The sequence below is a fragment of the Pseudophryne corroboree genome, chromosome 4 (genome assembly GCF_028390025.1).
Source record: "Pseudophryne corroboree isolate aPseCor3 chromosome 4, aPseCor3.hap2, whole genome shotgun sequence".
In the NCBI taxonomy this organism is placed as follows: Eukaryota; Metazoa; Chordata; class Amphibia; order Anura; family Myobatrachidae; genus Pseudophryne; species Pseudophryne corroboree.
This window is the reverse complement of record NC_086447.1, coordinates 165,643,205-165,656,090: the sequence shown is the minus strand read 5'-3', so window position 1 is coordinate 165,656,090 and position 12,886 is coordinate 165,643,205.

Genomic DNA, 12,886 nt, shown 5'->3' with positions numbered 1-12,886 from the left:
ACTTGATAACTATCTGGCCTGGCAAGTCATACAATTACTCTTACTGCTGCCTGGGCAACATTTATTGACCTGGTGACTTTAAAAAAATATGCAGTGGAAGAAGTTTTACTATGGTGGATTAACAGGTCAGCTTGGTCAGACTGTACCACTGGTATATCAGAGACAACCCCCGTGGCCCCACACTGCCTCAAGACACTTTTGTCTTTCTCTAAGGTACAGAGCCAAGATCGCGTACCAGCAGTGCCGGATTACCAAATAGCAATGGCCTATGAGCCCAGCACATTTTAGGGACCCCACCACAACAGATCAAAATAATAATGATTCGATCTTGAAAGAAAATTAAAATCAAGCTTACTAAAATAGTTTCCAAAAGATAGTAAAAAATAATCAACTCAATGGAATTAAAACTTTACATTAAAGAGAAAATACTGTATTAATGTAATGTACCTATTAACAATGTAAAGTACATAAACCATAGACATCAGATTCACATTACAGTTTCCACATCGTAGACTGTTGGTTATTAAAATTTAAAATGTGTTAGGAGATAATTTATGAGGGAGACCCTGAGAATTCAACTGCCTAGGGGCCTCCATAGGGTTTAATCCAGCACTGAGTACCAGGGGTGGCTCGGGCAGGACAGCAAGTTGGCATATGCCTTCTCAGGCAGGTTTTATGATGGGTTACCTGCTAAGTGCTAAAAAAAAAAGTTGTATTTTTATGTTAAAGGTGCTGACCAGGGATGTGGTCATGGAAGGGAGAAGTGGCCACACTCACTATGACATCACCATGCCTCTACTGTGCTGGTGCTATAAAGGCTTGTCCTAAATTACCATTGGGCGATTTTAGGAGGCATGCAGTTTATATGATATATATTGCATAGTAACGTCACATTATTCTCAGAATCACGTCTTTAAAAACATTTTTTGGTGGGGCTGTCTACCAAAATCCAGATGACATGGGGAGAGGCTGATCTTTTTCTCCTAATATCTACTCAAGCATGAACCGTAGACTTAAGGCCCCCCATACATCAGCAGCAGATTGAAGCAATTGGTCAATCCCCAGGCGGTCAAGTAAGGCAATCGGGAATATTAAACATACTTAAAAATCTCGATTCCCAGATACCGATGGAAAACAGTGTTGACCAGCAAATCTGTGATTTTTAAAATTAAGAGTTTCCCTGATTCCCCGACGGATCGCCAATCATCGATGGCTGTGGATCAGCGGTTCCGATCTGTATTGCCATTGGATCAGGGCCTCAGGCAAACAAGTTTCTTATGTACGGGGACTTTAGGTTATGTGTGTTTGTAAGCAGAACATACACTCTAAAAAAAAACCCAACAGAAAACAGAGTCCATGGTGGGCAGGCAATTTGCTCCGGTAATCTCGGAGCTGTTGATTTCGCCCCCCTGCCTATTCAATTGAGGTCCATTTTCACCCGTTTTTTAGGGAAATTTTCACCAATGCCTTTTCACATTTTGTGTGTGTGTGTGGGGGTGGGTTTAGTGAAAAGGCATTGGCGAAAATCTCCTCAAAATCAGCAAAAACGTTCACCAGCGCAGGTGAGAAAACATTTGGATTTGCTGATCCACATGTTTTTCCCTCCTGCTGAATTTTTTGCCTAGGCGTAAGAAACAGCCCTGCTATTGAATGGGGCGAATCCCCACTCGCCCTAAAAATAGCGAAAAGTCATTTTCTTTCACCTAAAAAACAAAATAAAGTCTAATAAGGTTTAACTTATTGAAAGTACTACAGAAATACCTGGAAAATAGGTTTCGTCATGTACTGTAAGTTATGCTATAGCTTTTGCCTGTGAAATCTTTCCACGGCAGGGTTAATCCTTTGATGAATTGGGAAACTGGAAACAGTTTTTTGCAGTTCATAAATACAGTATGCCCATTGACCTTCCTTTTAAAATAATTAGAACCCTGGACAAGATAATATTAGTAAAAAAAAATATATATATTTTTAAAAATTTACATAATTCCAGGCGGAAAAATGAAATAGATAAATAAAATAAATAAAATAAAAATATGTCTCTAATGAAATTATAAATGATAAACATACTTAGCCATTAGTGTTTGTCCTCTCTGATGGGCTACATAAATATGTATACAGTACACACATGCATTAATGGATGGATGCTGCTACGCTGCTCATGGTTACATAGCTCTTTGTGCAAACAGGTGCGCTATCTGCTCTTATTAATGTTTTATTGTATAAATAATAAAAGATTAGCTTACCATTAACTTTAATAAGTTATTAGGTTATTAGAACTCGGGTTGTTACAGGGCTAGCTCTAACAATAGCTAATGTGGTTACCTAGAGTACCAACTTATGCGGGGACCATAAATCACTTGATGAGTGCTGCTTCTTGACTTCTGTAATGATTCAGCTGGATGCTTCTCCTCTATGTCAGGTGTAGGCTGGTGGTCTGGCATTGGACTGTGATGTCACAGCGCAGAACCACAAAATAGTGGTGGACAGTGTCGTACCAAGGGATGGGATTTTCTGCGAGCAGTTTGCATTAGGGGTAGGCTAGTCTTTGATTCCTAGTATCCTTCAACCAGCTCTGGGTGGTTCCCATTTCTAGGCTTCTTTACAATAATCAAACATGCATTCCATCACAGAACGCTACATCTTGAGGTGAGCAGGTTCGATTCTCTGTGAACTGAACCTTACCGAACTTCACTACTCGATCCCGGATCGGAGTCAGGCTCGGATTTTCCCGCCTTATTCGGAAACCAGATTGAGGCAAAATGTCATCATCCCGCTGTCGGATTCTTGCAGGGTTTGAATTCCATATAAGGAGCCGTAGTGAGAGGACGTGTCTTCGTCCTCAGTGTCTTTGCTGGTGGGAATGTGGTTTGGCGATTATAGTGCTGTCTTGTGCTGCTCAGTCCAGTGTAGTGTCTTAGCTGCATCAGTCAGTCCAGTGACCAGTCACAGTCTGCTGCCATATGTCCAGTGCTGCTGTATAAGTCCCTTACAGTGTTGCTGTGTTATCCTGCATCAGACCAGTGGTAGTGTCCTGTGCATAAGTCAGTCCAGTGACCAGTCACAGTGGTGGTGTCCTCTGCTGCCATATGTCCATTGCTGCTGTATAATAAGTCCCTTACAGTGTTGCTGTGTTGTCCTGCATCAGACCAGTCGTAGTGGCCTGTACGTCAGTCAGTCCAGTGACCAGTCACAGTGGTGGTGTCCTCTGCTGTCATATGTCCAGTGCTGCTGTATAAGTCCAATTCATTGCAGTGGTGCTTTGTTGTCCTGCATCAGTCCAGTGGTGGTGTCCATGTGCTGCTGTATATGTCCAGTGGTACTGCCATATATGTCCAGTGGTACTGCCATATATGTCCAGTGATACTGCAGTATATGTCCAGTGATACTGCCGTATACTGTATGTCCAGCGGTACTGCTGTATAAATCCAGTGATACTGCCGAATATGTCCAGTGGTACTGCCATATAATTCCAGTGATATTGCCGTATATGTACAGTGGTACTGCCGTATAAATCCAACGATACTGCCGTATATGTCCAGTGGTACTGCCGAATAAATCCAGAGGTACTGGCGTATAAATCCAGTGATACTGCCGTATAATTCCTGTGATACTGCTGTATAATTGAAGATGTACTGGCGTATAAGTCCAGTGACACTGCCGTATAAATCCAGTACAGTGGTACTGCCTTATAAATCCAGTGGTACTGCCGTATAATTCCAGTGATACTGCAATATAATTCCAGTGATCCTGCCATATAATTCCAGTGATACTGCCGTATAATTCCAGTGGTACTGGCGTATAAATCCAGGGGTACTGGCGTATAAGTCCAGTCCAGTGGTGCTGTCTTGTGCTGCATCAGTCCAGTGGTGGTGTCTTATGCTGCCAAAAGTCCAGTGGTGGTGTCCTGTGCTGTATATTATTTACTCCAAATAAAAGGCTTATATACATTACTTATATTATTATCCAAATCATTTTTACAGGGCTTTCCCTATGTGGTATAGGGGTACGCTCGCCTGTGCTGCATATTATTATAATAGCGCCAAATAAAAGGGTTATTATTATCCAAATTAATTTTACAGGATTTTCTGTGTGTGTGTGTGTGTGTGTGTGTGTGTGTGTGTGTGTGTGTGTGTGTGGTTTAGGGGTATGCTCTCCTGTGCCACCAATAATGTGCATGTATTACATCTGGGCAAATTCGAGCACGTCCCATGTTGTTTGTGCCGCACACTTGTGTCGCTTAGCTTAGTCATACAGCTACCTCATTGCACCTCTTTTACTTCTTTGCATGATGTGCTGTTTGGGGCCTAGTTTTTAAATCCGCTATCCTGTCTGACACTGCAGTGCCACTCCTGGGTGGGCCAGGTGTTTGTGCCGCATACTTGTGTCACTTAGCTTAGTCATACAGCCACCTCGGTGCAACCTTTTGGCCTAAAAACAATATTGTGAGGAGTGAGGTGTTCAGAATAGACTGGAAATGAGTGAAAATTAATGTTATTGAGGTTAATAATACCGTAGGATCAAAATTACCCCCCAAATTCTGTGATTTTTAGCTGTTTCTATGTTTATTTTCAAAAATCATCCAGATCCAAAACCAAAACACGAAAGGGTGGTTTTGGCAAAACCAATCCATATGCAAAACACGAGCAATGAACCAGAACCAAAACACAACATACGAAAAGTGCCCGCCACACATCTCTAGCTACTTCCAATGCTTAAGTGCATACAGCCAGCAGATGGCTTAAGCCAGTGCAATAGGAGTGTCTTTTCGTTGATAAATCATGACTAAAAATCACTACTAGACTGGAGAAAACATATTAATAAAACACCATACTCTTTTCGTCTTAAGCTTATAGCGTATTCCCCTCTATCACTAACATAGGGTTAATCCATAAACATCTGCCTCCTCCTTAATACTCGGAAGGAACTAATTACACACTTCAAAATCTGGTTTGTTTCCCACAGCTATAATTAAAGCGCTGCAAGGATCCTAGTAACACGGATAGTTAATGTCTCCATGGCAGGTCACCAGTATATTAAAGGAAGCGAGAACACAGTGAATAACATATATATTCTACGGCTATATACTGCACCAGTTCTACATACAAAAGGCAATTTTGTCCTTGGGATTACATATGACAGATCAGTGATTATTAAAACATAAAAATAAATAATATCACTGTACTACAAATGTCATTGTTGCAAGACAACCCTGAGCTAAGTTCATCTTATTAGAACACGTTTCTAATATTTGCAGGGTATATGCCTGAATCTTCTGCCTAATGTGTATATATACACAGCTTCCGGAGGGTTATTACATATCCCAGGATATCGTTTATGCACGTTCTTTATTGTTCCGTTGGATTTGTTTCTTATGAGTTATAAAACCACAATGCAATCCTTTTTTCTCTAAGGATTTACTTGATCCATTCTATTATTTACTTGATGTCATCCCTCAACCGCAGTCCATATTAGTTTACTGCTTTACATGCTGCTATGTAGAGGAAATATATGATTTTCATTTGAATTAGCAAGTCTAAATGTGCCAACCGATTGGTAATACATGCATGGGAATTGGGATACATAATCCAGAATGCTTGGGATCTCGGGTTTTCCAAAAGTTTTTTGTTTGTACTATGGTGCACCAGGCATAAGTAAAATGAATTACATTTTAAAACCGATTTCTTTGCACACAAAGAAATTCAAGTTTTTCATTCAAGTGTTTAGCAGCGCTCATCACAGTGACTGTTGGAGGCACTAAGGGGATGGTTCTCTGCTGAATGTCCATTGCTACAGTTACACTTGCAATGTGTGCACGGAACTAAAAGCTGATATTCTCCAGTGATGAATTGTATGAATTTATGTGGCTGCAATGCCCTATGATTGTTCAAAAATCTGTATTTATTATCAGTGCACTTGCACCAGGTGCTAGAGATCTGACTGAGATCAGACGGATTTGTGTGCATGAACAACTCACCATAGCCCGCAACATGTGCTCACTAAACAGGTCCTATACAGATGGAGCTGCGGTCATCTGATGTGGCTCCATCGCAAACGTGCACTCCCGGTGTGACTAGGCAATCCAGCGCCTAGCCACGCTACAGGAGTACACAGGGATGCTCCCATTGCAGTGAATGGGGCGCGTGCGCGTCTCACACGTACGCGCATCCCCAACGCTGCAACAGGTGGGCATGCCCCGGCACAGACAGAGCCATGATTAGTGTGGCTCCATCTGTATGTAAACTAGGGCCACAACTGCAACTTGCCTCGGATGCTGGATTTGAGGGGGGTGCCAAGGTGGTCAGAGAAAAAAATCAGGAAACCCAGAAGCATGCCGTGGTGGGGGTAGGCTACAGAGGGTAGGCCAGAACTGTATTAAGTATGGGCAGAGGGGACAAGTACCCCCTGGCCCCTCCTCTCAGGAAGCCCCCGGCCAGAGTTCCCATCTTAGCTGATGTCCAGTCCATAGATTGTGACCAGGCTCCATGCCTGCTCTACTGGACTAATCAGCAGGGAGCAGGAATAGAGGAACAATATTTTTTAGGAGTTGGGGGGGGTGAGGGGGGGTTATTACTGCCATGTCCAGGGTGACAAAAATATTAGTTTTGTCCCTGTGTAAATGCATGACTGAGATGAATATTACTTGAGATCGGCTATAAATGTGTGTGCTTGGCTGTCAAGTTTGCGCAGCGCTAAGATCCAAAACTGTGTTGCTTGCAAATTTTACATATTGTGATGCTGTCACCTCCAAGATGACATTCACAAAGAAAAAGCTGTCTATTTTATAGATACAATAGCAAACAAGATTTAAATAAACATTTAAGATCCGCTTGGCCAGTGGTTTCTAAATTTACTTGAATCACAGTGCCCTAGAGTATCAGCATTCCTGTGCCAATAGTTTCTTATTAAGAAACTCAGCAAAAAATAATAAATATTAAATTAAGTACATTGTGTTGACCTGTCAGCCTTACATTCAGCTACATGGTGGTAGACAGGGATGCTCTTCTGTTTAACAATTTATTTTATGATTGGCAGCCACCAGCACTGGTTTTGCCTATTACATTTACCATAAATAATTTAGGGGCAGATTTATTAAGCCGGGTGAAGAGATAAAGTGGAAGGTGTTAAAGAACCAGCCAGTCAGCTCCTAACTGTCATTTTTCAAACCCAGCCTGTGACATGGCAGTTAGGATCTGATTGGCTGGTCCTTTATCACCTTCCACTTTATCACTTCACCGAGCTTAATAAATCTGCCCCTTAATTTGGTCGAGGACCACTCGCCTGTGACAGCCCTGCAAGTGCCCCATGGCACCCAGTTTGGATACCATTGCCCTTGGAGATTCCTAACAATCTAAGATAGATAATCTGTCTAATAGATTGACTAGCTTCTCCAGCACCAATCAACAGGGGCGCTGAGAGGATGGGTCCTGTACATGTGCAGGTATGCAGTTATGCACCAAGATGCAAGGTCATGCGCCCAATAGGCTTGATTCAGATGTGGTTGAAGTTGCTATCTCTGCGGGATGTAATCATGTTACCAGCGGTTAGGATTCAGCCGCCGGAATCCCGACCGCCAGTCACCAGATACCAGCCCATCTCTACTGCCTCCTTGGAAGCAGCAGTGATAGCTCTGTATGGTAATACAGCAGGAGGTGTCTATTACAAGTAGACGCCTTCTGCTGCAGTAGTGATCTGACCTGCATCCTAGGAAGCAAGCATCAGATCACTCACTCACCATTGCACTGCTTGTGGCACCCATGGGGATGTGCAAGCCACCAGTCCCAGAGGCCATGAGATCTATGTCACAGAGGCCCGGAAACCACAGAGATCCCTGGCCTCTTCCGTCCTCCTAAATAACAGCCACACTACTCCATTTTGGGAAACGGAGGCTGTTGCCACCCGCTCCCAGCCCCCCAAATGACAGCAGACTATCAATCACTGCGTGCATTTGTGTGTGCAGGTTTCTTATATGGCTTTTCCACTTTACCCTGTTTTAAATTAGAGATTAGTTACCAGCCCGTCACAATGATGGAACAACATAACAGTATTGTCAGTGCCGGCGGCTGTGCACTCCTAAAATGTAATATTTGAATTGCTCCGTTGGGGCGCCATCCGCTGGCTACTGGTACGCAAAACACTTGAATTCCCCACATAGAGGTGAGGAGCAGCATTAGCCTTTTATTATATAGGATGAGTGAGCTAATTTTTCAGAAAACCAAGCCCACCTAAACTTACGGCCTCTGAGGGAAATCAGGTTTTCGTGCCAGGCTTGGATTCCAAAATGAGTCAAAACATGATCTTCCCGGTGTTGAGTCTTGCATGTTTTGGATTTGATACAATGGAGGGCACTTTCAGATATTACAAAGCGAGGACATTGTTTGACGGGCACCCGCATGATCCTAGTGCTATTACTGGGAGAGCTGGTTTTAATGGATGTAGGCAGTTAGCAAACCATTCTATTTATTTTTATAGTGCATGAACATCTAAATTATTTTGGCTTTGTGTGTCATACTAGTGTTACCCTTGGTGCACTGCACACTGGTGTTGTTTTTTGTAACTGCCCGCAGTGCAGCCCATAGCTCCTAAAAAAGGGCAGCATTAACCCTTTACTGGAGAACACTGGTGATGTAAGTGCCCACAGTGTAGCCAAGAGCTCCTAATACAGGGACAGCATTAACCATTAGTGCACACTGGTGTTTTTTATCACCACCCACAGTGCAGCATTAACCCTTTATTGGTGTACACTGGTGCCTGCAAAAATTTTTGGTGTGTGCCACCATTACTATAATATACGCATAATGATTTGATCAATACGTAAAAAACAAAAATACTTTTTTTTTTTAAAGGAAAAAAAAACTTGTGTGTGTTCAGGGCACTGAACAGCTCTTGATCAAGGCCTTACACATGTCAATTTTAATTAATCAGTCAATCTATCAATCAGTCAATTATTTTTGTATTATTTTCTCTCCTAATTTGATATAGTCCATGTCTCATTTTTTTAAATAATCTTTTTCAATCAATCATTCTTTTACCAGCCTTCCACTATATACCCCACCTCCATTTCCCTGTGCTTTCCTGGGGTCTCTCAGCAACAGTAGTTCTTGATTAATGAAAACACTCTTGGTTACTTTCTATGGGGTCGTATAGTTTATAAAACTGCCATCCTACAGTTTGCCACTGCTGTGTGGCAATGTTTCATAGATGTTCTATAAACTGCCATATGTTTCTACTCTGTTGCTTATGGGGCCTGTACACACTGGGCGATATCTTGAAAGATATGAATGATATCGTTCACAAATGAATGATAAATCGTTCATCTCTTTTAATGTTGATGCATCAACAATGAACGTTCATCGTTGATACATGCCAGTCAATTTGGACGATATTGATGTATGTACTCTCATATCGTCCAAATTGACCATCGATATCGTCCAATGTGTAGGTTAAATCGTCCATCAATAATATCGTTGGTCGATAATATCGATGGTCAAAAATAGAGATGAGCGGGTTAGGTTCCCTGAGAACCAAACCCCCCTGAGCTTCACTACTCGTTCCCCGATCCGAGTCATGCTCGGGTTTTCCCGCCTGACTCGGAAACCAGAACGAGTCAAAACGTCATCATCCCGCTGTCAAATTCTCACGGGGTTTGGATTCCATATAAGAAGCCGCGCGTCCCCGCCATTTTCACTCCGGCATTGGAGAGTGTAGAAAGAGGACGTGTCTCCGTCCTCAGTAACCTGCATCAGTTCAGTGGTTGTGTCTTCTGCTGCATCAGTCCAGTCACAGTGGTTGTGTCCTCTGCTGCCATATGTCCAGTGCTGCTGTATAAGTCCAGTCCTGTGGTGCTGTGTTGTGCTGCATCAGTCCAGTGGTGGTGTCTTGTGCTGCATCAGTCCAGTCACAGTGGTGGTGTCCTCTGCTGCCATATGTCCAGTGCTGCTGTATAAGTCCAGTCCTGTGGTGCTGTGTTGTGCTGCATCAGTCCAGTGGTGGTGTCTTGTGCTGCATCAGTCCAGTCACAGTGGTGGTGTCCTCTGCTGCCATATGTCCAGTGCTGCTGTATAAGTCCAGTCCTGTGGTGCTGTCTTGTGCTGCATCAGTCCAGTCACAGTGGTGGTGTCCTCTGCTGCCATATGTCCAGTGCTGCTGTATAAGTCCAGTCCTGTGGTGCTGTGTTGTGCTGCATCAGTCCAGTGGTGGTGTATTGTGCTGCATCAGTCCAGTCACAGTGGTGGTGTCCTCTGCTGCCATATGTCCAGTGCTGCTGTATAAGTCCAGTCCAGTGGTGCTGTGTTGTGCTGCATCAGTCCAGTGGTTGTGTCTTGTGCTGCATCAGTCCAGTAACAGTAGTTGTGTCCTCTGCTGCCATATGTCCAGTGCTGCTGTATAAGTCCAGTCCAGTGGTGCTGTGTTGTGCTGCATCAGTCCAGTGGTGGTGTATTGTGCTGCATCAGTCCAGTCACAGTGGTGGTGTCCTCTGTTGCCATATGTCCAATGGTGCTGTGTTGTGCTGCATCAGTTCAGTGGTGGTGTATTGTGCTGCATCAGTCCAGTCACTGCGGTACTGGTGTATAAATCCAGTCCAGTGATACTGCCGTATATGTCCAGTGGTACTGCCATATAAGTTCAGTGGTACTGCCGTATAATTCCAGTGGTACTGGCGTATAAATCAAGTGATACTGCCGTATAATTCCAGTGGTACTGGCGTATAATTCCAGCGTTACTGCCATATAATTCCAGTGGTACTGGCGTATAATTCCATCGGTACTGGCGTATAAATCCAGTACAGTGATGTCCAGTGGTACTGCCGTATAATTCCAGTGGTACGGCAATATAATTCCAGTGATACTGCTGTATAATTCAAGTGGTACTGGCGTATAATTCCAGTGGTACTGGCATATAAATCCAGTCCAGTGATACTGCCGTATATGTCCAGTGGTACTGCCGTATAAATCCAGTGGTACTGCCTTATAATTCCAGTGATACTTCCGTATAATTCCAGTGATACTGCCGTATAATTCCAGTGGTACTGGTGTATAATTCCAGTGGTACTAGCCTATAAATCCAGTGATACTGCCGTATAATTCCAGTGGTACTGCCGTATAAGTCCAGTCCAGTGGTGATGCCATACAAATTCAGTGGTGCTGCCCTGTGCTGTATATTATTTAATCCAAATAAAGTGGTTTTTAAAATTTAATCCAAAGAATTTTCACAGGGTTTGCCCTGTGTGGTGTAGAGGTACACTCTCCTGTACCGCATATTGATATATAACTCCAGAACAATAATAGAGAACAAAAATTTTGAGGATAGAATAGGGAAAGATCAAGAACCACTTCCTCCTAGTGCTGAAGCTGCTGCCACTAGTCATGACATAGATGATGAAATGCCAGCAACGTCATCTGCGAAGGCCGATGCCCAATGTCATAGTAGAGGGCATGTCAAATCCAAAAAGCAAAAGTTCAGTAAAATGACCCAAAAAAATAAATTTAAATGGTCTGAGAAGAAACGTAAACTTGCCAATATGCCATTTACGACACAGAGTGGCAAGGAACGGCTAAGGCCTTGGCCTATGTTCATGACTAGTGGTTCAGCTTCACATGATGATGGAAGCCCTCATACTCCCGCTAATAAAATGAGGAGTTATGCTGGCAAAAGAACAGCAAATAACTGTGTGTTCTAATATGTTATCACAAATCCCCAAGGAGATTCCAAGTGTGTCAGCGTTTGCGATGCCTGACCTTCCCAACACTGGACGGGAAGAGGTGGCTCCTTCCACCATTTGCACGCCCTCTGCATGTGCTGGAAGGAGCACCCACAGTCCAATTTCTGATATTCAAATTGAAGCTGTCACTGTTGAAGTACATTAGGATGAGGATATCGGTGTTGCTGGCGCTGAGGAGGAAGTAGATGAGGAGGATTGTGATGGTGATGTGGTTTGTTTAAATCAGGCACCGGGGGAGACACCTGTTGTCCGTGGGATGAATAAGCCCATTGTGATGCCTGGGCAAAATACCAAAAAAGCCACCTCTTCGCTGTGGAATTATTTCTCCACAAATCCGGACAACAGGTGTTAAGCCGTGTGTTGCCTTTATCAATCTGTAATAAGTAGGGGTAAGGACATTAACCACATAAGAACATCCTCCCTTATACTTCACCTGCAGCGCATTCATCAGAAGTCAGTGTCAAGTTGTGAAACTTTGGGTAAGAGCTTAAGCAGTCCACTGACACCTAAATCCCTTCTTCCTCTTGTACCCAAGCTCCTGCAAGCCACACCACCAACTCCCTCAACATCAACTTCCTCCTCACTGGCAAGACTGAGGAGTCATCTCCTAACTGGGATTCCTCCAGAGGATCCTTGAGTGGTACGCCTGCTGCTGTTGCTGCCGCTGCTGTTGTTGCTGCTGGGAGTCGGTCATCATCCCAGAGGGGAAGTCGAAAGACCACTTGTACTACTTCAACTAAGCAATTGACTGTCCAACAATCCTTTGTGAGGAAGATGAAATATGACAGCAGTCATCTTGTTGCAAAGCGGATAACTGGGGCCTTGACAGCTATGTTGGTGTTAGACATCGTCCGTTATCCGCCATTAGTTCAGTGGGACTTAGAGAATTGTTTGAGGTAGTATGTCCCTGGTACCAAATCGCATCTAGGTTCCACTTTACTAGGCAGGAGATACCGAGAATGTACAGAGACGTCAGAAAAAGTGTCTTAAAAAATGCAGTTGTACCCACTGTCCACTTAACCATGGACATGTGGACAAGTGGAAAAGGGCAGACTAAGGACTATATGACTGTGACAGCCCACTGGGTAGATGTATTGCCTCCCTCAGCAACAACAGCAGCAGCACCAGTAGCAGCATCTCGCAAACACAAACTCGTTCCTAGGCAGG